This window comes from Pristiophorus japonicus, chromosome 15 (assembly GCF_044704955.1).
Source record: "Pristiophorus japonicus isolate sPriJap1 chromosome 15, sPriJap1.hap1, whole genome shotgun sequence".
Lineage (NCBI taxonomy): Eukaryota > Metazoa > Chordata > Chondrichthyes > Pristiophoridae > Pristiophorus > Pristiophorus japonicus.
In genome coordinates, this window is record NC_091991.1 from 137,322,472 (window position 1) to 137,346,832 (window position 24,361).

At 44.7% G+C, this 24,361-nt stretch overlaps 1 protein-coding gene across 1 annotated transcript in view; it reads left to right on the plus strand.

The window, feature by feature from the left end:
* The window catches only part of mrtfba (myocardin related transcription factor Ba), a 279,508-nt gene that overhangs the window by 97,168 nt on the left and 157,979 nt on the right, over positions 1 to 24,361 (plus strand). Inside the window, exons 3-5 of the mRNA XM_070900957.1 lie at positions 8,426 to 8,530; positions 11,441 to 11,526; positions 20,226 to 20,292. The gene's annotated coding sequence lies outside the window, so the exon portion shown is untranslated. The remainder of the gene's footprint in view (positions 1 to 8,425; positions 8,531 to 11,440; positions 11,527 to 20,225; positions 20,293 to 24,361) is intronic.

The following is a 24,361-nucleotide window of genomic DNA, read 5'->3' on the forward strand; positions in this document are numbered from 1 at the left end:
TCCTCTCTCCTTCCCTCCCTCCAACCCATCCTCACTCCTACCCTCCCTCCTCTCTCCTCCCTCCCTCCTCTCTCCTTCCCTCCCTCCCTCCCTGCTCTCTTCTTCCCTCCTCTCTCCTTCCATCTCTCCATCCTCTCTCCTTCTCTTCTCTCTCCTTCCCTTCCTCTCTCCTTCCCTCCCTCCTTCCCTCCTCCCTCCCTCCTCTCTCCTTCCCTCCCTCCTCTCTCCTTCCCTCCTCTCCCCCTCCCTCCTCTCCTTCCCTCTTTCTCCCTCCCTCCTCTCTCCTCTCTCCTTCCCTCCCTCCCTCCTCCCTTCCCTCCCTCCTCCCTCTCTCCTCCCTCCCTCCCTCCTCTCTTCCTCCCTCTCCTCCTCTCTCCTTCCTTCCTCTCTCCTTCCCTCCCTCCCTCCTTCCCTCCCTCTCTCCCTCCCTCCTCTCTCCTTCCCTCTCTCTCCCTCCCTCCCCTCGCCCCTCCCCCCTCCACTCTCCTTCCCTCCCTCCTCCTCTCTCCTTCCTCCTTTCTCCCTCCCTCCTCTCTCCTCTCTCCTTCCCTCCCTCCTCTCTCCTTCCCTCCCTTCTCTCCTTCCCTCCCCCCTCCTCTCTCCTTCCCTCCCTCCCTCCTCTCTCCTTCCCTTCCTCTCTCCTTCCCTCCCTCCCTCCTTCCCTCCCTCTCTCCCTCCCTCCTCTCTCCTTCCCTCTCTCTCTCCCTCCCTCCCTCGCCCTCCCCCCTCCACTCTCCTTCCATCCCTCCCTCCTCTCTCCTTCCCTCCTCTCTCCTTCCCTCCTCTCTCCTTCCCTCCTCTCTCCTTCCCTCCTCTCTCCTTCCCTCCTCTCTCCTTCCCTCCTCTCTCCTTCCCTTCCTCTATCCTTCCCTCCCTCCTTCCCTCCTTCCTCCCTCTCCCTCCCTCCTCTCTCCTTCCCTCTCTCTCTCCCTCCCTCCTGTCTCCCTCCTTCTCTCTCCCCTCCCTCCTCTCTCCTTCTCTCTATCCTTCCTTCTCTTTCTCCCTCCCTCCTCTCTCCTTCCCTCCTCTCTCCTTCCCTCCCTCCCTCCTCTCTCCTTCCCTCCCTCCCTCCTCTCTCCTTCCCTCCCTCCCTCCTCTCTCCTTCCCTCCTCTCTCCCTCCCTCCCTCCCTCCTTCCCTCCCTCCCTCCTTCCCTCCCTCCCTCCCTCCTTCCCTCCCTCCCTTCTCTCTCCCTCCCTCCCTCCCTCCCTCCTTCCCTCCCTCCCTCCTCTCTCCTTCCCTCCCTCCCTCCTTCCCTCCTCTCTCCCTCCCTCCCTTCCTCCCTCCTTCCCTCCCTCCCTCCTTTCCCTCCTCTCTCATTCCCTCCCTCCCTCCCTCCCTCCCTCCTCTCTCCTTCCCTCCCTCCCTCCCTCCTCTCTCCTTCCTCTCTCATTCTCTCTCTCCCTCCCTCCTCCCCCCCTCTCCCCCTTCTCTTCTTCCCCTTCTACTCGCTCTTCCTCCTCCCCCTCCTCCTCTCCTCCTCCTCCTCCTCCTCCCTCTCCTCCTCCTCCCCCCCACCCCCACCCCACCCCCTTCTACCTCCCTCCTCCTCCCTCCTCCTTCCTCCCCCTCCACCCCCCTCCTCCTTCCTCCCCCCCCAAACCCCCTTCTCCCCCCCCACTCCCCCCACCCCCCTTCTCCCCCTCCCACCCCCCTTCTCCCCTCCCCTCGCTGTCAAAAACACAGACACTGACAGACAGAGAGTGAGAGACACACAGACAGACAGAGAGATAGAGACACTGACAGAGACACACTGGGGGGGCCGTCCCAGCACGCTGTTGGAGGACTCTCGGTACTGCAGTCGGTAAGTAGAAAATGTTTTATTTGTTGATTTTTTTTTAAATTTATTTTTTATTAATTTTTTTTGATTGATTTATTGATGTATTTATCATTTATTATTGATGGCAATTTATTTGTAAAACTGAAGTGTTTAATGTTTGTAAACTTCCCTTTAAACACCCCCCCCCCCCATTCCCTACGCCTAATTTGTAACCTACGCCTGATTTTCTAAAGTGTAGACAAGGTTTTTTCGAACGTACAAAAATCTTCACTTACTCCATTCTAAGTTAGTTTGGAGTAAGTTTTCACTGCCTAAACTTTGAAAACAGGCGTAAGTGGCCGGACACGACCCCTTTTGAAAAAAAATTCTGTTCCAAAGTGAAACTGTTCTAACTGACTAGAACTGGAGCAAACTAAATGCCGAGAATTCAAATTTCTAAGATACTCCATTCTAAACCAGTTGCTCCAAAAAAAGCAGGAGCAACTCAGGCCGAAACTTGGCCCCTATGTTTCCACATCCATCCTTTGCTTCTCTAACACTACGCTATTTCTTGTCCACATTTCTTTAACTTCACTATCGATGGCTGCTGGTTGAACCACTACACTCCTGTCCCCTGGAACTCCCTGCCTAATTTCTCCCTCCCTTACCCCCGCCCCCATTCCACCTTGATACCTCCCTCACTGCTATTAAAAAAATCCTCACAACCCTTTTCGACAGTGTCTTCTGCCCTTCCACCCTAACCTCTCCATCTTCCTTCCTGCTCAGTGTAATTTCCCCATTCTTTAGTTGTAAAGTGTGTTCAGACATTCCAGCAAGTGAGGGGTGCTGTAGGCATGTGAGTCGTTGCGAGTTGGAGCCTGGTTTCTGCTCTGCACTATCCCACTGAAATGTAGCTGATAGCAGGAACTGACTGATCTGGGGAAATCTGCCGTTATTCCACATCTCTCCTTGTGTTCATGCTTCAATGTTTTGCACCACTCCGATGACCACTTTTAGGGGGCGGGGGGGGGGGGGGTTGTGCTTGAGACAATCTGTTTATAATCAAGCATTTCAGTCCAGTAGCTGAGGCCATTTTGTGAAATTTAAATTAATGGACTGTCCTTCACTATCCCAAGTCCAATCCTGCAACAAATTTAACTTTCCCTTTTAAATTGGTCTATCTATAATATATATTTTTAATGTTTTAAAATAATGTGACATTCAGAATAAGTGTCTACCTGAAGACACTTTAGCAACACCAACATTTACATTTTCCAGACAGACTGGCTGATAGTTGTAGATAGTAGTTCATCTCCCAAATACAATGATTCTGTCCCTTTTGAATAGAGGTCTACTAGAAATGACATACATACATTTCATAAATCATGATGTGATGATGCATGTAGTAAATGTAATCTCTTTTATTTTAGTTGTCGCCTTTCACTGCTTTCATCTGGAAAATAGACTTGTATTTTTATAGAACTGGATTTAATCTACAGAAATGAATAAGCAATAGTTATATCAATCCAGAATGTGTGGTCAGATAGCATGCTAGCAATTGCTATCCTATGCACCCCATTTAAAATCTCAATCTAATCACTCAGCTGTTTTACACCAGTTCTAGATTCCACGGCTATCCATATCTCAAAGATACCTACAGTAATCAGAACACTGCGAGCGTGAAGAGGTCAGGCACAGGCAGCGGAATGAGTGTGCGGCAAATCAGTCCCACACCCCCCCCCACCCCCCCTTTCCCCGACAAATGTCTGTCCCACCTGTGACAGGGTCTGTGGCTCTCGTGTTGGACTGTTCAGCCACCAAAGAACTCACTTTAGTAGTGGAAGCAAGTCTTCCTCGATTCCGAGGGACTGCCTATGATGATGATGATGACAGTATTACCATTCCTAAGATGTGGTGTATCTCACACATTACTATCCTTCACAGTGTCTTACATGTACATAAAGTAATAATAAAAGAAAATATAGTAATTCCATTTGGTGTGCCCCAAAATGACCTACAAAAATTAAAATAAGCAAATATATCAAGTTTGGGAATAATGCATGATTCGGGACCGGGTAACTTACAATTGTCACGATTGAGTTACGCTTGCCTTGCAAGTGGAGATATTTACCATGGAATAGAATCATAGAATGGTTACCGCACAGGAGGCCATTCAGCCCATTGAGCCTGTGCTAGCTCTCTGCAAGAGCACTTCAGCTCGTCACACTCCCCCGCCCTTTCTTGTAACTGTGCAATTTATTTTCCTTCAAAACAAACGTGGAACCTTCCTACTTTATTGCTGCACCTGCAATTAAACCAGGTTGAATACGATTTTCAGGGTTACAACTTTTGCAGTAAATAGTGTACATTTCAGAATTAAATCAGTGTTATTTTTCAAATAACTATAATCAGAATTGCTGCAAATATTTAAACAAAACTCTGGGGCAGATATATAGGTGTAGAATATAAAAGCAAGGAAGCGATGTTTAATTTGTGCAAAATATTAGTTCGGCCACAGTGGAATATTGCAGGTAGTTCAGGGCACCCCATTATAGGAATAATACCAGAGCCACAGAAAGAGTACAATGAAGATTCATCATCATCATAGGCAGTCCCTCGAAATCGAAGAAGACTTGCTTCCATTCTAAAAGTGAGTTCTTAGGTGACTGAACATTCCAATATGAGAATTACAGTCTCTGTCACAGGTGGGACAGACAGTCGTTGAAGGAAAGGGTGGGTGGGACTGGTTTGCCGCATGCTCCTTCCGCTGCCTGCACTTGTTTTCTGCATGCTCTCGGCCATGAGACTCGAGGTGCTCAGCGCCCTCCCGAATGCTCTTCCTCCACTTCAGGCAGTCTTTGGCCAGTGACTCCCAGGTATCGGTGGGGATGTTGCATTTTATCAAAGAGACTTTGAGGGCGTCCTTGAAACGTTTCCTCTGTTCACCTGGGGCTCACTTGTCTTGTAGGAGTTCCGAGTAGAGTGTTTGCTTTGGGAGTCTTGTGTCAGGCATGCGAACAATGTGGCCCACCCAACAGAGCTGGTCGAGTGTGGTCAGTGCTTCGATGCTGAGGATGTTGGCCTGATCGAGGACGCTAAGTCAGTGCGCCTGTCCTCCCAGGGGATTTGCAGGATCTTGCGGAGACATCATTGGTGGTATTTTACCAGCGATTTGAGGTATATGGTTCACGTCTCTGAGCCATACAGGAGGGCGGGTATCACTACAGCCCTGTAGACCATGAGCTTGGTGGCAGATTTGAGGGCCTGATCTTCGAACACTCTCTTCCTCAGGTGGCTGGAGGCGGTGTTGAACCTCGATGTCGATGTCTGTCCTTGCTGATAATAGGCTCCCGAGGTATGGAAAGTGGTCCACATTGTCCAGGGTCGTGCCGTGGATCTTGATGACTGGGGGGGCAGTGCTGTGTGACGGGGTCAGGTTGGTGGAAGACCTTTGTCTTACGGATGTTTAGTGTAAGGTCCGTGCTTTCGTACACCTCAGTGAAGATGTTGATGATAACTTGGAGTTCAGTCTCTGAATGTGCGCAGACGCAAGCGTCCTCTGCGTACTGTAGCTCAATGACAGAGGTTGGGATCTAGCCTGGAGACGACGAAGGTTGAACAGGTTCCCACTGCTTCTGTAGTTTAGTTCCACTCCAGCGGGAAGCTTGTTGAGTGTGAGGTGGAGCATTGCAACGAGGAAGATCGATAAGAGTGTTGGCACGATGACGCATCCCTGCTTGACCCCGGTCCGGATGTGGATTGGGTCTGTGATGGATCCGTTGGTCAGGACGTTGACAAACTTTTGGGGTCAGCCGAAACGGAGGAGGACGCTCCATAGTCCCTTGCAGTTGATAGTGTCAAAGGCCTTTGTAAGGTCAAAGAAGGCCATGTACAAGGGTTAGTGCTGTTCCCTACATTTTTCTTGCAGCTGTCGCGCCGTAAAGATCATGTCCGTTGTATCGCGTAGTGGACGGAATCCGCACTGTGATTCCGGGAGGAGCTCCTCAGCCACAGGGAGAAGACGGTTGAGGAGGATTCTAGTGACGACTTTCCCAGTGGTTGATAACAGAGAGATTCCTCTGTAGTTGCCGCAGCTGGACTTGTCCCCTTTTTTAAAGATGGTCACGATTACTGCATCTCTGAGATCTCCTGGCATGCTCTCTTCCTTCCAGATGAGAGAGATGAGGTCATGCACTCATGCCAATGGTGCCTCTCCGCCATACTTTAGTGCCTCAGCGGGGATTCCATCCGCTCCCGTTGCTTTGTTATTCTTGAGCTGGCAGATGGCAGGAATGAAAAGTTATAGCTATGAAGAAAGGCTTGCAAAATTACATATATACCAACCTAGAAAATTAGCAAAGCTGATAATTCAAAAACAAATAATTACACTGAAAGTGCAGTGGGACAAAAGCATAGAACTTAGTTGTAGATGAAAGTGTGAGGAAGGAGACATATTGAAAGCACATATTTTCTGGTGTGGGTGGGTGGCGATTCAGTTCGGTGAGCATGTTTTCCCAGAAAATGTTAATCTTTTTGGCACTTTGGGGTCACTCTTCCCCTTCAACCCACCCAGTCCAGACACTATACCGCCACCCCTCCCCATTTCACACAGGCTCTGTACCCCTCTCGATCCATTTCCCTTCACTCTGCACCCTCTTCCCAAAAGTTCACAGAGGTACTTTGTTACCCTCTAATTCTCCCAGTTCACGCGAGCAATCTCCTCTGCTCCTCTTTCCCTGTCGCCCCCCTTCCCCCCCAATTCATGCTGTCATTCACCTCCCCTTACCCACCTAATTAATTCTGTTTCTGCGATCTGTCCTCTCCCTCCTCCCTCCCTCCACACCTGACCAGAGCCCTGATGCTGCTGTTTGTAAATGATTGAACTTTCTATGGGTTGGAATTCTGGAGAGATCAGGAATTCTCTGTGAAATCGTGTTCAATCGCTTTGTGCACAGCAGCAGCAGGACTCTGGTAGGAGCACTCCATGGGTGCTTGATCTCCTCTGATCTTCATCCACAAACATGAACATGTAGATGAAGCCCCCACAATGTGAATGGTTGGCAAATATGAAATAGTGGCTATTTCTTTTACTGGAACAGGGTGATGATAGAATTGAGATTTTTTTAAATTATATTAGAATTTGAAAGACTCAATAATGTGAAGCTTCCTTCCACTGGTTGGCAAATTGCTAACTCTACTCCATAGACTAAGGATTATCAAAGGGGGAAGTCAGACAATTTTCCCCCCACATACAAGGCTATTAGAACATGGAATGATGTAAAGTGGTAGAGACTATAATATCATTGAAAAGGGAATCGGATAAATAATTTAAAAAGACAAATATAAAATATAGAGTAGATCGTCCAAAGCTGACACCAGCATGGGGGCCGTGGGTTCAATGGCTTTCTCCTGTGCTGTGACTTCTGTGGTAGAATTGATGTGAAACTGTTTCAATTTGTAAAGAAACCTCTTTGAATTTCTGCTTTGCATTCACAGCTGTTAGGAAATCTTGGCAGAATTGTTATTTTCATCTTCAGAAATAAGATAAAAGTAATACTTAATCTGGAACAGGTGAAAACAGCAGTTGTTGCATATGTTTGACATGTACCCTAATTGCAAAAGATGCAAATGCCATGATTCTCTTATTTACAAATTGTACCAGCCTGAGGGAAGAATGTAAAATTTCACTGAAAATGTTGAAACGGTGCCGATACTAGAGTCTGAAATGAACAGGGAGGTTTTCCTGGATCTGTGCTCGATGAATATCGGAAAATTGGGCAGGTTGGAGTGCACAACTATAAAGGAACCCGTTCGATTCTCTGATATTTGCTGCATGCAGGCGATCCATTGGCTCTGATATTGGGGGTGGTGGGGGGGGTCGGGGGGGGGCGGTGGTTATTGTTGTTATGGCCGGGAAGCCCGGATATGCGGCTAACGCGGAGACTCTGCTGAATTTAACGGCAGGACCTCATTTGCACTTCCTTTCTGCACTGGAAGGCCACAGCCTGGGAGCAAAGAGGAGTGGAGGAAGGCAGCAGGATGGGTGGGGAGTGGGGGGGGGCGGCAAACATGGGAAGGGAGGTCGCTCACTGCAGGTTAGCTTGGGGGAGCCTGGGGAAGCACTCCTGTTCCTCCTGGCCAACAAGCAGTGCTGGAAAAGCACTTACCTGTTGGATCTGGCAGCTCACACCTCCCTTCATCTGCCGAGTTTCCCGGGCCCTGGGAAACCCGGCTCGCAGCCATTAAATGTAAAAGACTGTTAAAATCTGAGGCATGTAGCTTCATTAACATGTTATAATGACCGACCTGCGGGTTACTCACCCGACCTCCCCATTAAACTGGAAGTAGGAGCATTCATGGCGGGTTGAGGTCGGCTTTCAGATTTTCAACAATTTAACCGCACTGTCATTATCAATATGGATTTATATTTACAGTGAATATGTCATGATAATTTATACAGCATTGGAATACATCATTAAGATGCATTCTTTTCAGAGCATTTACTGTTCTAGACAATGTGCATCTGGAAATATTAATTATGACCGTACAAAGAATTCATTCAGTTTGTGGCCAACTTCAATAACTTAGGCCATTTGAACTAGAATTAGTTAACTTCACACAAAAAGAATAGATTAAGCTAATCTGAACTCTTGTCTTCTGCCTGCAGCTAACTGCTTGATCTCACCAAGGTTTAACAATGGCGGATACTTCCACACACAAACACTGAGCTACAGACGTGGCCGTTCAACACCAAGTGGACTGTCTGCTTGAAGTAAGCTTATTTTTAAACCAAGGCTGTTTTGAATGATGTGCACAGGTGTGTGAAGTACCTATGTTTTTCTTTGGTTAACTCAACAGTGCTCTGCCTCCTCTCTGCCCCATTCTGCTCCTTATTCATATTAGTGACCTCCACTCATCACCTAACCTTATGTATTCTTTTGATGGTTGTTCCACTTCTACATTAATCAACTTCTTTCAGATCGCATACCCTTAGTATCCATAGTCCTTTTACAGTGCAATGGCTGAATGACTGCATCTGGATTTCCTCCATGTCCTTCTGAGACCTTAACTTATAAAACAATTTTTGCCATTAATTTGTGTTAAACACATGGGAGAAAGTGGTTAAAGAATTTTTTTTTTAAAGTCCATTACCTATACCACTTTCTACTACAAAAGCAAAATGCTACGGATGCTGGAATCTGGAATAAAAACAGAAAATGCTGGAAATCTCAGTGGGTCAGGCAGCAGAGAAAATGCAGAGTTAACGTTTCGGGCCGATGATCCTTCGTCAGAACACTTTCTACTGGTCATGTTCATCTTGTCTACTCACATTTACTTTTTTCGTAAAAGCCAACACGCAGAGTAAAACATGGCCCTTAAACTCTAAAGGTACCTACAGGTTATTTTTTAGGAGTACTTACATCAACGTGAAATTTGGATTGACTGGAGAAAGAGAATAAACATGCATCTAGAATATAAGGTTATTCTGTCTGGTAAAAAAAACAACCGGGAATGGTAGCATAGTGGTTATGTTACTGAACTAATAATCCAGAGGGCTGGACTAATGATCCAGAGACACCCACGTCAGCTAGGGAATTAAAAAATTCACTTAATTAAATAAATCTGAAATAAAAAGCTAGTATCAGTAATTGTGACCATGAAACAACCAGATTGTCGTAATGTCCTCGAGGGAGGAAAATCTTCCGTCCTTACCCGGTCTGGCCTATATGTGACTCCAGACCCACAGCAATGTGGTTGACTCTAATTGCCATCGGAAATGGCCTAGCAAGCCACTCAGTTGTACCAAAGAACAGCGGTTCGAGAAGGTGGCTCACCGCCACCTTCTCACGAGCAATTAGGGATGTCAGTAAAGGCTGGCCTTGTCAGAGATACCCACATTTCAGGAACCAATAAAAAAAAGTGTGTATAGAAATGAGATGATTTTAAGTCTTTGCGATCGGGGCTGGCTGTGGAAAATCTCCTGATGCCATTTATTTAATAATAAAATCTTTGGCTTCCTGCCCATTGCAAGACGACTGTGACCTTGTAAGCTATATTTTATTATTTCTGAAGTGGCTATGGTTATTTTAAAAAATTGTTTTTTTTTGCCAGGCTATATAGTTTGGGGTTACATTAAGAAAATACTAGCCTCTTGAGAATCCTTTAACAGTAAATTTAAACACAGTAAAAATATATTGTCAGGCTCTGTTTGGAATCTTTCACTTACTTTGCTATACTGCCAGACTTTGAAAAGGTTCATTAGAAACACTATGTACACTTCTGAGCCACGAGTTTCTTTTACAACTAGAAATGGATAGAAATAAATAGAGAAAATGCTGGAAATACTCAGCAGGTCAGGCAACATCTGTGGAGTTAACGTTTCAGGTCGATGCCCTTTCGTCAGACTTTTCAGCAGCTGCAGTATTTTGCTTTTGTAGAAGTGCATAGACTTGTGTTTTCTCATCTTATTTGAACAAGGGAGGCGGAGGTATTGGGCAACTTCAGAATCTTAATTATTTATAAATGTACCAAGCAAGGTCTAAACAGAAAAATATTCTTTATTGAAAGGTGGTCTTCTTTGAGAACTGTAACTTTTATTTATTCTTATAAAAGTGGTACAAGTCATCAAACTGTTTACCTATCACAACTGTAATATGTTAGATTGACAAATTGACTGGATGCATGTCTTTACCAGGTTAGTGATGTAATGCAGTTGGTCTGGTGAAGATAACAAACTTCTCCGCCTTTTCATTTTAACAGCAAGAAGACTATGCCAGATTTATATGAATTGCCCAACATAGTTTTTTTGTGCTCCTTTATGCCTGTTTCTATACATCCAGGTATTCTCACTAAAAGGACTGGCTTAACACCTGTTCCCAGGCCTCCACTCGAGCCATTCTGACAACCAGAAGATGAGTGAGAACAGCAGGTGGTGACCAGCCCACCCCCCAATGTTTCTCACTCCCTTTGAGGCAGTCTCTAACAATCCCTTAGCACTAACGCAGGAAGCCGTTTGAGATCTGAAACCTGTGTGCCTGCTATTTTGTGGTGAGTTCGACTGAATTGATGTGTCAATGATTTTGGTAAATTAGTGCTCGGCTTACTAAGGATACAACAATATGCAGTTGCTATCATCGCCTGTTGTATAACTGTAAAGCACTGCTTTTTGCTTTGAGCAGTTATTTTACTTCCTCACAAAACCTATTCTGTGCAGGTGACAAGATTTATTACATAATAACTATAGAATATTAATTCAGAAAAAAATGCTCAACTTGCCCATAAAGTCAGCCAGTATACTTTAGAAATGCTTCCAAGATGTTTTTCCCTGCATAGGCCCGTCCCGTCTCTGGGGAACTTGGGCTTGAGTCCTGCATTTTCCAGTTGTGTAGCCGGGTTTTACCTGATTAGAGACTCAACCAAGTCATGCACTCCCAGAATGCATTTGTGCATGACTCTCTGATGACTGTTTTGACTACAGCTCCCAGAATGCAGCTAAAGGCTGCTACCTGCGACTCAGTCTGAAGCTGAATGTGGGTGCTGCGCTTACAAACAGGAAGTTATGGCACAGAATTGAGCTGTGATTGGCCAGTCTTGCTATCATTAGCAAAAACAATCATAATTCTGGTGCTTTGAAGACACATCCCAATTTTCTGATTGGACAAACGATATTTTTTTCTTCCAGATACGGCCTTCTGATTGGATATTGGATCCAAGTGAAAAAAATTCTGAGAACAGCAGCCATCAGAAGTCCCAAGTGCTATTAAACAGGTGAGTGCCTATTTCTTGAGATCCAGTTGTTTTAATATTAAAATTTAGCGCCCTCCACCCCTAATAGCTGTGCTCTGCTTCCTGGCTTGGAATGGGATCATACTAAACATCAAAATCTGCTCAGACCTTAGACTGCTTATGAGCAATGCTACTAAAAATCAGCTAGTAAGACTTGATCATTACAGGAAAGTATCTAATGTTTTTTTTTGTTCTTGGACAAACAGGAATAGTGTATAGTTCCCATTAATTAAATCCTCTTTAAATTTGCATAAAGAGTACTTTACTAGTCAGTAACTGATAACGTTTAGCCTTGAAATAAATCATAGCTTTGTTTGACTCTAACCTTTTCCTTCATATTAAACAATCCTCTAGTGGCTCCAGAATCACTGTGGACACTTAGGCCGGAAATTTTTCTTTTCGATGCTTGGGGGGCAAACAGCCCAGGAGATCACGTGAAACCCGGAAGTCCGAGTTTTTCTTGCACACTGTGGAGTTTTAATTCCACGGCGTGCACGGGATGTCACAGTCAGGTTCCCCGTCCGGAAATTCCGGCTGATTGACAGGCTGGCTTCCTGTCTGGCGAGGCACGCTGGACAAGAGGCCTCAGGTTGGTGGGTGGGGGGTCTGATCCCTGACCCCAAGGGGAATCCGAACCCTGTGGGGGGAGGAGGTCTGATGGTGGGGGAGCTTGGGGGCTGGGAGGAAGCACTCCTGCTCCTCCTAGCCCATAAGGATTGCTCCCCGAGGCTGTCTCGCTGCAGCTGCCGAGAAGCCCGACGCCCGGGAACCCCTGCCAGCCACAACAGGTTAAATCCGAGGCGTCCAGCCGTATTAACATATTTAAAGTGCCAACTTTAATCGCGATTCCGATTTTTAACACTTTAACCTCCCACCCAACTCCCAACTCACCCATTTATTTGGAGATTAAAATTCCCCCCTTAGTGTTTGGTTTCAGGGAGGGGGGGGTTGGTCATCAAAATAATTAACAACACTAGTAGCACCAATGGTACAAAAATTGGTATAGAATTGAACCCTCCTCCAAAATAGTGTGTGACCATTTCTATATTGGAATCCTCCTAACTATATAAATTCTGTGCTGTATGGTCCAAAACTTGTTAGTTTTCCCTAACACATGAGTAATGTCTATTTTCATGCAATGTGAAATTATTTAGATTTTCCCTGCACGAAGAAATGTTTGAGTTCAGCAGATGTTCCCACTGAATTGTAACATCCGACATGCAGGAAAAAGAGTGGGAGAGCTATAGTGATAGGCGTTTCTGCGGCCGCAACCGAGACTCCAGGATGGTATGTTGCCTCCCTGGTGCAAGGGTCAAGGATGTCTCGGTGTGGGTGCAGGACATACTGAAAAGGGTGGGTGAACAGCCAGTTGTCATGATACATATAGGTGCCAACGATATCGGTAAAAAACGGGATGAGGTCCTACGAGACGAATTTAGGGAGCGAGGAGCTAAATTAAAAAGTAGGACCTCAAAAGTAGTAATCTCAGGATTGCTACCAGTGCCACGTGCTAGTCAGAGTAAGAATTGCAAGATAGTTCAGATGACTACGTGGCTTGAGGAGTGGTGCAGAAGGGAGGGATTCAAATTCCTAGGACATTGGAACCGGTTCTGGGGGAGGTGGGACCAGTACAAACCGGACAGTCTGCACCTGGGCAGGACCGGAACCAATGTCCTAGGGGGAGTGTTTGTTAGTGCTGTTGGAGAGGAGTTAAACTAATATGGCAGGGGGATGGGAACCTATGCAGGAAGACAGGGGGAAATAAAATGGAGGCAGAAGCAAAAGATAGAAAGGAAAATAGTAAAAGTGGAGGGCAGAGAAACCCAACGCAAAAAACAAAAAGGGCCACATTACAGCAAAATTCTAAAGGGGCAAAGTGTGTTAAAAAGGCAAGCCTGAAGGCTCTGTGCCTCAATGCGAGGAATATTCGGAATAAGCTGGACGAATTAACTGCGCAGTTAGCAGTTAACGGATATGATCTAACTGGCATCACGAAGACATGGCTCCAGGGTGACCAAGACTGGGAATTCAACATCCAAGGGTATTCAACATTTAGGAAGGATAGACAGAAAGGAAAAGGAGGCGGGGTGGCGTTGCTGGTTAAAGAGGAAATTAATGCAATAGTAAGGACATTAGCTTGGATGATGTGGAATCGGTATGGGTAGAGCTGCGGAATACCAAAGGGCAGAAAACGCTAGTGGGAGTTGTGTGCAGACCACCAAACAGTAGTAGTGAGGTTGGGGACAGCATCAAACAAGAAATAAGGGATGTGTGCAATAAAAGTACAGCAGTTATCATGGGCGACTTTAATCTACATATTGATTGGGCTAACCAAACTGGTAGCAATGCGGTGGAGGAGGATTTCCTGGAGTGTATTAGGGATGGTTTTCTAGACCAGTATGTCAAGGAACCAACTAGAGAGCTGGCCATCCTAGACTGGGTGATGTGTAATGAGAAGGGACTAATTGTCAATCTTGTTGTGCGAGACCCCTTGGGGAAGAGTGACCATAATATGGTAGAATTCTTTATTAAGATGGAGAGTGACACAGTTAATTCAGAAACTAGGGTCCTGAACTTAAGGAAAGGTAACTTCGACGGTATGAGGCGTGAATTGGCTAGAATAGACTGGCAAATGATACATAAAGGGTTGATGGTGGATAAGCAATGACAAACATTTAAAGATCACAGGGATGAACTTCAACAATTGTACATCCCTGTCTGGAGTAAAAATAAAACGGGGAAGGTGGCTCAACCATGGCTAACAAGGGAAATTAAGGATAGTGTTAAATCCAAGGAAGAGGCATATAAATTGGCCAGAAAAACCAGCAAACCTGAGTACTGGGAGAAATTTAGAATTCAACAGAGGAGGACAAAGGGTTTCATTAAGAGGGGGGAAATAGAGTACGAGAGGAAGCTTGCCGGGAACATAAAAACTTACTGCAAAAGCTTCTATAGATATGTGAAGAGAAAACGATTAGTGAAGACAAACGTAGGTCCCTTGCAGTCGGATTCAGATGAATTTATAATGGGGAACAAAGAAATGGCAGACCAGTTGAACAAATAACCTTCCAGATGTACTAGGGCACTGAGGGTCTAGTGAGAAGGAGGAACTGAAGGATATCCTTATTAGACGGGAAATTGTGTTAGGGAAATTGATGGGATTGAAGGCGGATAAATCCCCGGGGCCTGATAGTCTGCATCCCAGAGTACTTAAGGAAGTGGCCCTAGAAATAGTGGATGCATTGGTGATCATTTTCCAACAGTCTATCGACTCTGGATCAGTTCCCATAGACTGGAGGGTAGCTAATGTAACGCCACTTATTAAAACAGGAGGGAGAGAGAAAATGGGTAATTATAGACCGGTTAGCCTGACATCAGTATTGGGGAAAATGTTGGAATCAATCATTAAGGATGAAATAGCAGCACATTTGGAAAGCAGTGACAGGATCGGTCCAAGTCAGTGTGGATTTATGAAAGGGAAATCATGCTTGACGAGTCTTCTGGAATTTTTTGAGGATATAACTAGCAGAGTGGACAAGGGAGAACCAGTGGATGTGGTGTATTTGGACTTTCAAAAGGCTTTTGACAAGGCCCCACACAAGAGATTGGTGTGCAAAATCAAAGCACATGGTATTGGGGGTAATGTACTGACGTGGATAGAGAACTGGTTGGCAGACAGGAAGCAGAGAGTCGGGATAAACGGGTCCTTTTCAGAATGGCAGGCAGTGACTAGTGGAGTGCCGCAGAGCTCAGTGCTGGGACCCCAGCTCTTTACAATATACATTAACAATTTGGATGAAGGAATAGAGTGTAATATCTCCAAGTTTGCAGATGACACTAAACTGGGTGGCGGTGTGAGCCGTGAGGAGGATGCTAAAAGGCTGCAGGGTGACTTGGACAGGTTAGGTGAGTGGGCAAATCCTTGGCAGATGCAGTCTAATGTGGATAAATGTGAGGTTATCCACTTTGGGGGCAAAAACACGACAGCAGAATATTATCTGAATGGCGGCAGATTAGGAAAAGGGGAAGTGCAACGAGACCTGGGTGTCATGGTTCATCAGTCATTGAAAGTTGGCATGCAGGTACAGCAGGTGGTGAAGAAGGCAAATGGTATGTTGGCCTTCATAGCTAGGGGATTTGAGTATAGGAGCAGGGAGGTCTTACTGCAGTTGCACAGGGCCTTGGTGAGACCTCACCTAGAATATTGTGTTCAGTTTTGGTCTCCTAATCTGAGGAAGGACATTCTTGCTATTGAGGGAGTGCAGCGAAGGTTCACCAGACTGATTCCAGGGATGGCTGGAGTGACATATGAGGAGAGATTGGATCAACTGGGCCTTTATACGCTGGAGTTTAGAAGGATGAGAGGGGATCTCATTGAAACGTATAAGATTCTGACGGGACTGGACAGATTAGATGCGGGAAGAATATTCCCGATGTTGGGGAAGTCCAGAACCAGGGGACACAGTCTTAGGATAAGGAGTAGGCCATTTAGGACTGAGATGAGGAGAAACTTCTTCACTCAGAGAGTTATTAACCTGTGGAATTCCCTATCGCAGAGAGTTGTTGATGCCTGTTCATTAGATATATTCAAGAGGGAGTTAGATGTGACCCTTACGGCTAAAGGGATTAAAGGGTATGGAGAGAAAGCAGGAAAGGGGTACTGAGGGAATGATCAGCCATAATCTTATTGAATGGTGGTGCAGGCTCAAAGGGCCGAATGGTCTACTCCTGCACCTATTTTCTATGTTTTCTATGTTTTCTATGCACAGTACTAGTCACAACTCTGCACTTCTTCTCTGGTATCTGTTGACTCTGGAAGTCTGACTCTAAAAGGTCGGAACTTCTGAAACAAATAAGCGGGTTACACAGCAGGATTATTCGAGTCCTTTTCATCATATGAGTCCCAAAAAGTGCCAACTTTCACAGAGCCAATGATCATTCTGCCTGTCGGTAAAATAAATACATTAACAAATTGGAAATTCTTAAATCAGAATTTATATATTTCAAGTATGTATACATTCGTTTCAAGCCTATTGGTTCTTCAAGGCAAGGTCATTATTATATGGCTGTTCCATTTAAAAAAAAAATTCCCATCTCTTTTGCAATATTTCAAAGTAGAAAGTAAACACATTCAGCAATACTGGCTGAACCTCCCTTATCCGGAACCCTCAGGACCTGGCCTGTTCTGGATAAGGGATTTTTCCGGACGAGGGGTGGTCACGTTAAATTGGATGGTACAGGTACTGAGCAAGGGGATATCGGGGCTGGCTGGCTTGGGGCTCTGAATGCGGCAAAGAGATCGTGGTGGGGTGGGGGGCGGGGGGGGACAGGCGGTGGTGGATCGCGGGGTCAGGCCAGTGCTTGCGGGAGTCGGCAGCGAGGAACAACTTCAATTTATTCATGTTGGAGTTCTGCGCATGTGCCTCCCGGTGGCCGGGAATGGTTCTGGACGAGGGGTGGTTCCGGATAGGGAGTTCTAGGTAAGGGAGATTCAACCTGTACTACATTTCTCATTGACACCAGAAAAGCCATTTTGAAGACTTTAACAGGAAAAGCAGAACTACCCTGCTTATAGCAGCAAGCAAGATGACTGAGGTATTTTTTTTAAATATCTGAAGTGTTGCATTGCCCTTTCACACTCCATTATGACAAAATAGAAAGCAAAGTTGAAGTCATCAAATAAGACTTGTCACCAGCTCAGCTGTTTCCTGCATGCTTCAATCCTTGCCACGTATGTTAGCTACAGATAAATCACTTTGACGGACCTACTTGCTGCTAAATTACTAATGAAAAGTGACTTTCTTAAAAATAAACTTTTTAGAATAGAGGATAAAAATTGAAAAAGCACATTGCTGTCATTCTTTTTCCTCCCTTTCCCTCCTAAATGTTAGGTTTTTGCCCCCTAAGAGGTTAAATATACATTGGGTTTTCACAGGATAATGTGTATCCAAACCCCGTTAATCATGCTCAAAACCTAGGAAACAATGAGATGTTGGTTTAATACATTTTAATCATATTACACAACCCACTACATACAGTGACCATGAGATTACTGCTACAGATACTCATGGGAGGACTCAGCGAGAAAAATTGTAAGCGCGTTGTTCTAGACGTGTAGTTCCAATATGTTTACGCTGGTCAAGTCCCCCTGTGTTTTTGTGTGTTGTACCTTTTATAGTGTTGGTAACGTCTTGCTGGCATGATGATAACTTGTCAACACGTTCTGCTTAGTTTTAGTTAAGACGTAACAAGTTAACCCATGAAATAATCTTGTACATTACTATCCCATCCTTTCTCAACTAGTCTATTGTGTTAGTAAGTCTCATGATCATCTCCTGACTGTTTGGCTCGGTGCTCAGAACACACCATGTCTGTCCTTGCAAATTATTAGTCCATTAATGTCTATCCACAGGTTCTAATCTTGTCCTGAACATGACCTCTTAGAACTTGCTTTTATTGCAAATTCTTAGTTTTACTATGTTTAATGATTTTTAATATTGAGAAATGTTATTAGAATTACTGGCCACCTGGCCCGCCCCTGTCCAAACAAAAGGTGGTTACTGCTAGGGTACAATTCCTTGGATGCTGCCTCAAGTGAGCCCAGACACCTAGAGGCCAAAATTGCACTCCACCCAAAACAGGGCGCACTTACCGATTTTTTAAATGCACCGTCTGCCCCAATGGATGGGGCGGACAATCCGAGGAAATTGAGCTCTTTTGTTTTTTTTTGGAGTGGGGCAGATGTGATGTCATCAGCGGGGCAGAAGTGGGGATGGATCGGAGCTGCCGGCGCTCTGAGTCATCAGCGCCGCACTGATAACATCAACGCGACCGTGGCCGCCATTGTCCGGCCGACCTGGCAGTTGGCCGACAATTAAAGTAAAATGGCAGCCGCGGCAGTGCGCCCTCTCCTTTAAGGGCGGATGCGTCGCCCAGCCACAGGATGGTTCCAGCCAGGAAAAGCTGTCAGTCGCCGATCCGCTCCCACAGTGCAATTTCACACACAGGGCGGAAAGGGGGTCGCCGCCTGTCAGTAAAAGGTCGATGGGGCAGCAACACGGGCGGAGCGGAGATGTTCTCCGCCAGGAAAATCCACGAGGGCAATTTTCAAAATGGCAGCCCCTCCGCGCCGAGTGCTTACGCTCTCAGGCGGCCACGACTCTTATTGAAAGAGGAAATTTCGGCCCCTTAATGTTGACAGACTATTCAGTTATGGAAGACATTGCAGCTGAGCTCAATCCATCCACAGAAATGCACACACTCTCCAACAGTGGTCATTGGAGGCAGCAACCCTGGCTGATATTTTCCCCTCCTACTTTCTCATGGGGTACTAAAAACAATTGTAACCCTCCAACTGCTGCCCAAATCGAGATCACTCGAACCTAAAATCTTCATAGCTAGGTACCATACCAGATGGTGACTTTAGTCACTAGGCCATTGAGGGAGTCTTGAGTATTGGCTTTAACTTATATATGAACACGCTTTTAATCAAATTACACCATCATTTTACGCTTTTCATTCATATTTGTACTGCATGTTTATGAGTAAAATCTAAAGAACTATTTCTCTTCTGTACAATAAAGAAATATGTGTTTGACAGCTAGCAGCGACTCGGGCACTGTGACTTGTAAAGGAAAAATTAATGAGTTTTTTGAAGCATGTTTCCGGTTTCCAGATTCCAATAAAATCTACCTAGCTGTAACCATCAATTACTACAGCTGCTTTGTGTCACCTGCTGCTTCCACACACGAAAAATAAAATAAATGTTTTAAATACCTTTTCAATGGAAAATTCCAGGATCCATCAACTTATATTTACTACATGTGACTTTTGCAACAGCAACAGTATTCTGCAGCACACGATGCCCATAACTATTAAAATAATTGTTTTGTTGATTGCTTGCTTTTCTTCAGTGATGTTTGGTGTCCAATTTTTACATGAATTTTATTACCTTTCTCCTAATTGAGGAGATTTAATCATCTGTAAAATGTTCACATCCCCTTTACTCTGCTCATCGTATGTATTTCTCTTCATTTTATGAGGGAAAATTTGCAGTAATAAAGATTAAGGTCTTTTATAGAGAAATTAACTTTTTGGGTTCTACTCATTTTCATTCAAACATAAAGCACAGTCTCCATCTGGGCCATAAATGTTCCAGCAGTGGTCACTTTAGAAAGTATGTTTATGGAATTTACATTTTAATTAAATTGTTTCTCATAGGAGATATAAGTGGTGAACACAGCACCAATCTGTCTTTTCAGATTATTTGAGCACCTCAGACAGTCTCATTCAATAGCTGCTGTTACATTTGTTTAATTCCTCAGTAAGGCCAATATATTTCCCAGTCCACAGGTCTCACTCAGTTAGCAGTAACACTAAAGTAAACTTTTTAATGAAAAAGACAACTACAATGTAGCAAATCATTCTATTCTGTCAATATGTAAGAAAAGCCAAAGAGCAATACACACACGATGGTCCTTTCTGAGTGTAAGTATAGATAGGTGTGGAAGCACTCTGATAATCCTATTGTTTGCCCCTGTCATTTATGTGTTACAAGCTACAGGGTTCTGGTATTTTAATGGGAAAAGTACCCTCCACCATCTGCAATGAAGTAGCTGTAATACAGCAAAACCACATTAATACAAAATCATGGGCACTGACAAAGCTGTTCCTCTTATCAGAGTTCATCTCGTCAAGGTTTGAGAACACCACCACCGAATGTAAACAAAACATCTGTCAGGACTAGAGGTAACATTTTTTGTAACAAGTGGCTTGTAAATTGAGGTTCCATGGTATGAACTGAAAGAAGTGTTATGTAGCTGCAAAGTGAGAAGTGCTTTCTGCCTCACTTGTGTATGGGTTAAAGGGCTCATTACAACCGAATTGTGTAGATTTGGCATTATAAGTGTACTGCTGGTATATTAGATTACATTTGAATGATTATTAGCTAGTCTTTTGAAGAGAAGCTGAAAGCAATAACTTGGGCATAGGTTTATATTACATAGGATTACATTGGATGTATGGCACAGAAACAGGCCATTCGCTCCAACCAGTCCATGCCGGCATTTATGCTTCATTCAAGCCTCCTCTCGTCTTTCCTTATCTAACTCTCAGCATAACCCTCTATTCCCTTCTCCCTCATATCTAGCCTCCACTTAAATGCATCTACTATTTGCCTCAACTATTCCCGGTGGTAGCAAGTTCCACATTCTCACCACTCTGGGTAAAGAAGTTTCCTATTGGATTTCATGGTGACTATCTTACATTGATGACCTCCAGTTATGCTCTTCCCCATAAGTGGAAACACTCTCTGTATCTACTCTATCAAAACCTTTCATAATTTTAAAGTCCCCTACTAGTTAACCCCTCAGCCTTTTTTCAAGAGAAAATAGACCCGGCCTGTTCACCCTTTCCTGATGGGTCTAACCTCGCATTTCTGGTATTGTCTTTATAAATCTTCTCTGCAACCTCTCCAGTACCTCTATATCCTTTTTTATAATATGGCGACCAGAATTGTACGCAGTCGAGCTAGACAATACCGTACAAGATTACAACAACTGAAACAACTATGATAATGAAACCTTACCGTGTGAAACGTCAGTGACTTTATGCGTCTGCATAACTTGCAATATAACTTGCAATATGTAAGAAATCTGAAGAAAGTATTTTTTTTTCAGTCGGCTTTCTGATGTAAGCACAAATACAAAACCTGAGCTGTGGGGTACGGATTTATTACCGCATAGTAGGTGAGAAATTGAGCTGCTGGTTGGTCTATTAATTTAATAACAGCAAAGTCCTTGCTTTGAAGCTGTTGAATATGCACTTTGTAGAGATTGTTAAAGTGTTATTTTTTTCATTGCTAAAACTTTATCTGTACACTGTTGAAAGATATGGACTGTTGCAATTTTGATCTGGTCAATGATTTTCATCATCAACGTGGCAGACTTTGGATCTTTTTTTTAACATATCTGTCATAGCTTTATTTAGCTTTTAATTACATTTGTTTCTTTTACGTAGTTTCCTGCTTTGTGACGTTGTTGTAATCTTGTACGGTATTGTCTAGCTCTACACAGTTAAATGTTCTGTTGCATGATCTCTTCAAGAGAAGCGACTGCAAAACCCTTTGGAGATCGCTCTCTTCCACCTCCGCATGTTTGTATCATCTTCTGCTGTACCATCTGAAATTGGGTGGGATAGCTGCACTAAATGGGGTGAAATTGGATGATGAGGCCTACCACTGTCTCGCCATTGCTGGTCGTTTTTTCCCACCCGATACATACAAATGGAGGAACCCAGCTTTCCGGCCCATTTTCCTCAGGTCTGCCCCCAGTTCCTCTGTACCAGGTGCCAGGTGAACCACACATGCCTGGGGAAGCAACGTGAATGGTCCAAAATTCACCCCGATGGAAAGAAAGACTTTGATTTATATAGTGCCTTTCATGACCACTAGGCGTCTCTCAGCGCTTTACGACCAATTAAGTACTATTGGAGTATAGTCATTGTTGTAATGTAGGATTACAATGGAGGGAGAGGATCTTGTAGCTGCCTCCTCTCCTTTCAAGTCACCACGATTTCTCACCTGCCGAAGGCCTGAGACTGAGCTTTTAAGTGCGTACTTGGTGCAATATTCAGGGCACCGTGGACCCTTTAAATTATCTTTGAACATCTTGTGCCGGAGCACTAGTCCCATTGGAGCACTGTCCCATGGGGGCCTCTGGCAAGAATCCAGCCGGAAGCCTGCCATTGATTATGTAATCACTCTTGACCCAGGAAACTGGGTCAGGTCAGGGCGTGCATCCTGCCCCAACCCTGTAGGGGCAAGATCAGGAAAATCCAGCCCCATCTGGTATCTTTCAAAGGAGAATAATTGTTCTTATTAACTGACCTGTGAACTGCTTGTCGTAACTGTTTAAGAACGAATATTGTTGGGAAGTGATACTTTGAAGAGAAAAAGGCTTGGGGGCTGGAAAGTTGAGCTGGATTCTGCAGATCCATTATCTTTTGCTGCAACAAAACAACTTGGTGAGTCGTGACTTAATGTGTGTAATTTAATATTCCAGGAGTGGCTTTGAGGGATTTTGGCTTGTCACGGAGACACATGGATGTTAACTGTATAGTAATTGGTCTGAAATTGCCTCAGGGGCTAGGAAGAAGCAACATACTAAATGTAAAAGTTTCAGCTAGAGGGATACGTGAGGGAGCGTAGTCATTGCACAGAATTTCTCTGGTTTTGTTTTAGTTGCAGTGAAAGCTACACCAAAAATTCTTAAATAAATGTAATTAAAAGCTAAATAAAGATATGATTGTGTAGGAGATTCAGTTCTGCTGAATCTCTGCCCGTCATGTTTATGTCCCGAAATTCTGCAAGGAGTGGGGCTCGGTCCTTCCTGCCCTCAACCCCACCCCGTACGGGCATCATCAGATAAGACAGGGCAGGCGGGATCATATCATCAGTTAGAAATCACGCTAGTTCCGCCAACAAAAAGTTTATCTGGATGATTAAGTGCTTTTGTGCCTGGATTACAATCTGGTGGGAGTGGGGCCAAAATAGTTTCAACTGGCAGTTTGCTAATGGCAATCGATCACAAACTGACTGATTTGCTCTTAGAAAAGAAGCGACTTTAAAATTGAAACTATTTTTCAATAACTTCAGCTGGATTAGTTCACAACCCCCCACCCCGGACAGAGTGGCACGCTGCTACTGGAAAACACCTGCCCCTGTGGGTGCATGTTGGAAATAGCATGGACGCCCACACAATTTATATAAATGAGCCCAATCTCAGAATTTGAGACAAGGACAGGGGTAAGCCAGGGGCAGACTGTGGGTACATATCCGGTGGCGGAGTGAGGCCCCGAGAATTTTGGGACCTAGGTGTGCTGAATTGTGTTGATTTAATTCTGCCACACTTGCACACAGTACGTCTCCAAAGGATGAACCAGCCCACTGCACAATTTGCCAATCAAAATCGACATATGTGACTTAAGAAAAACTTTTTTATGCTGCGAGTGGTTAAGGTCTGGAATGCACTGCCTGAAAGGGTGGTGGAGGCAGACTCAATTTTATCTTCCAAAAGGGAATTGGATAAGTATCTGAAGGAAAAGAATTTGCAGGGCTACGGGGAAAAGGCGGGGGAGTGGGACTAGCTGAGAGTCGGTACGAGCTCAACGGGTCGAATGCCCTTCTTTCATGCTATAACCATTCTATGATTATATGCAACAACAATAAAATTGTAACAACCATTTTGCACTCGTATCTGTGGGGGAAATTAAGAAAGTTGGGAAGATTCCATAACCGTGCATGTTGCACTTTGTCAGTTGGATAGCCTGAAATCCCTTGCCCATTCTACATTTTGTCAAATTCTTCTCCCTTCTCCAGTTTTCTTCCCTTTGCTGAAGGTGATGCTTACTAGAATTCCTTCCACATATACCAGCCACCCAAATGGCCATTCTTCATATCTGAGCCCAGACATGTGTGTTGCCAAGCTGGTCAACCGTGGAACATATCACATCCAATCAGTGGCACATTATGTTCTTAACCCAATGTCCACATGTGCACTTTTCAACAAGAGGCATTGGAGTGGGAACCTTAACTAATTTTCCCCTCCTTTTCCAACCCAGAGACACTGACACCAATGACACCAATTTTAGTGCCCCTGCTGCTGCTCTAGCTGAGAACAGGTAACTTAGGATATCAGGATTGGGCTTTGGACCTTGCCACCGAATGCCTAGTACTACAGGTATATCTACCTACTGAGCCATCAGAGTGCTTATCTTGTATTTCAAGGTAGTTGCAGAGAGTTAGTGCTGCTCCAGACAA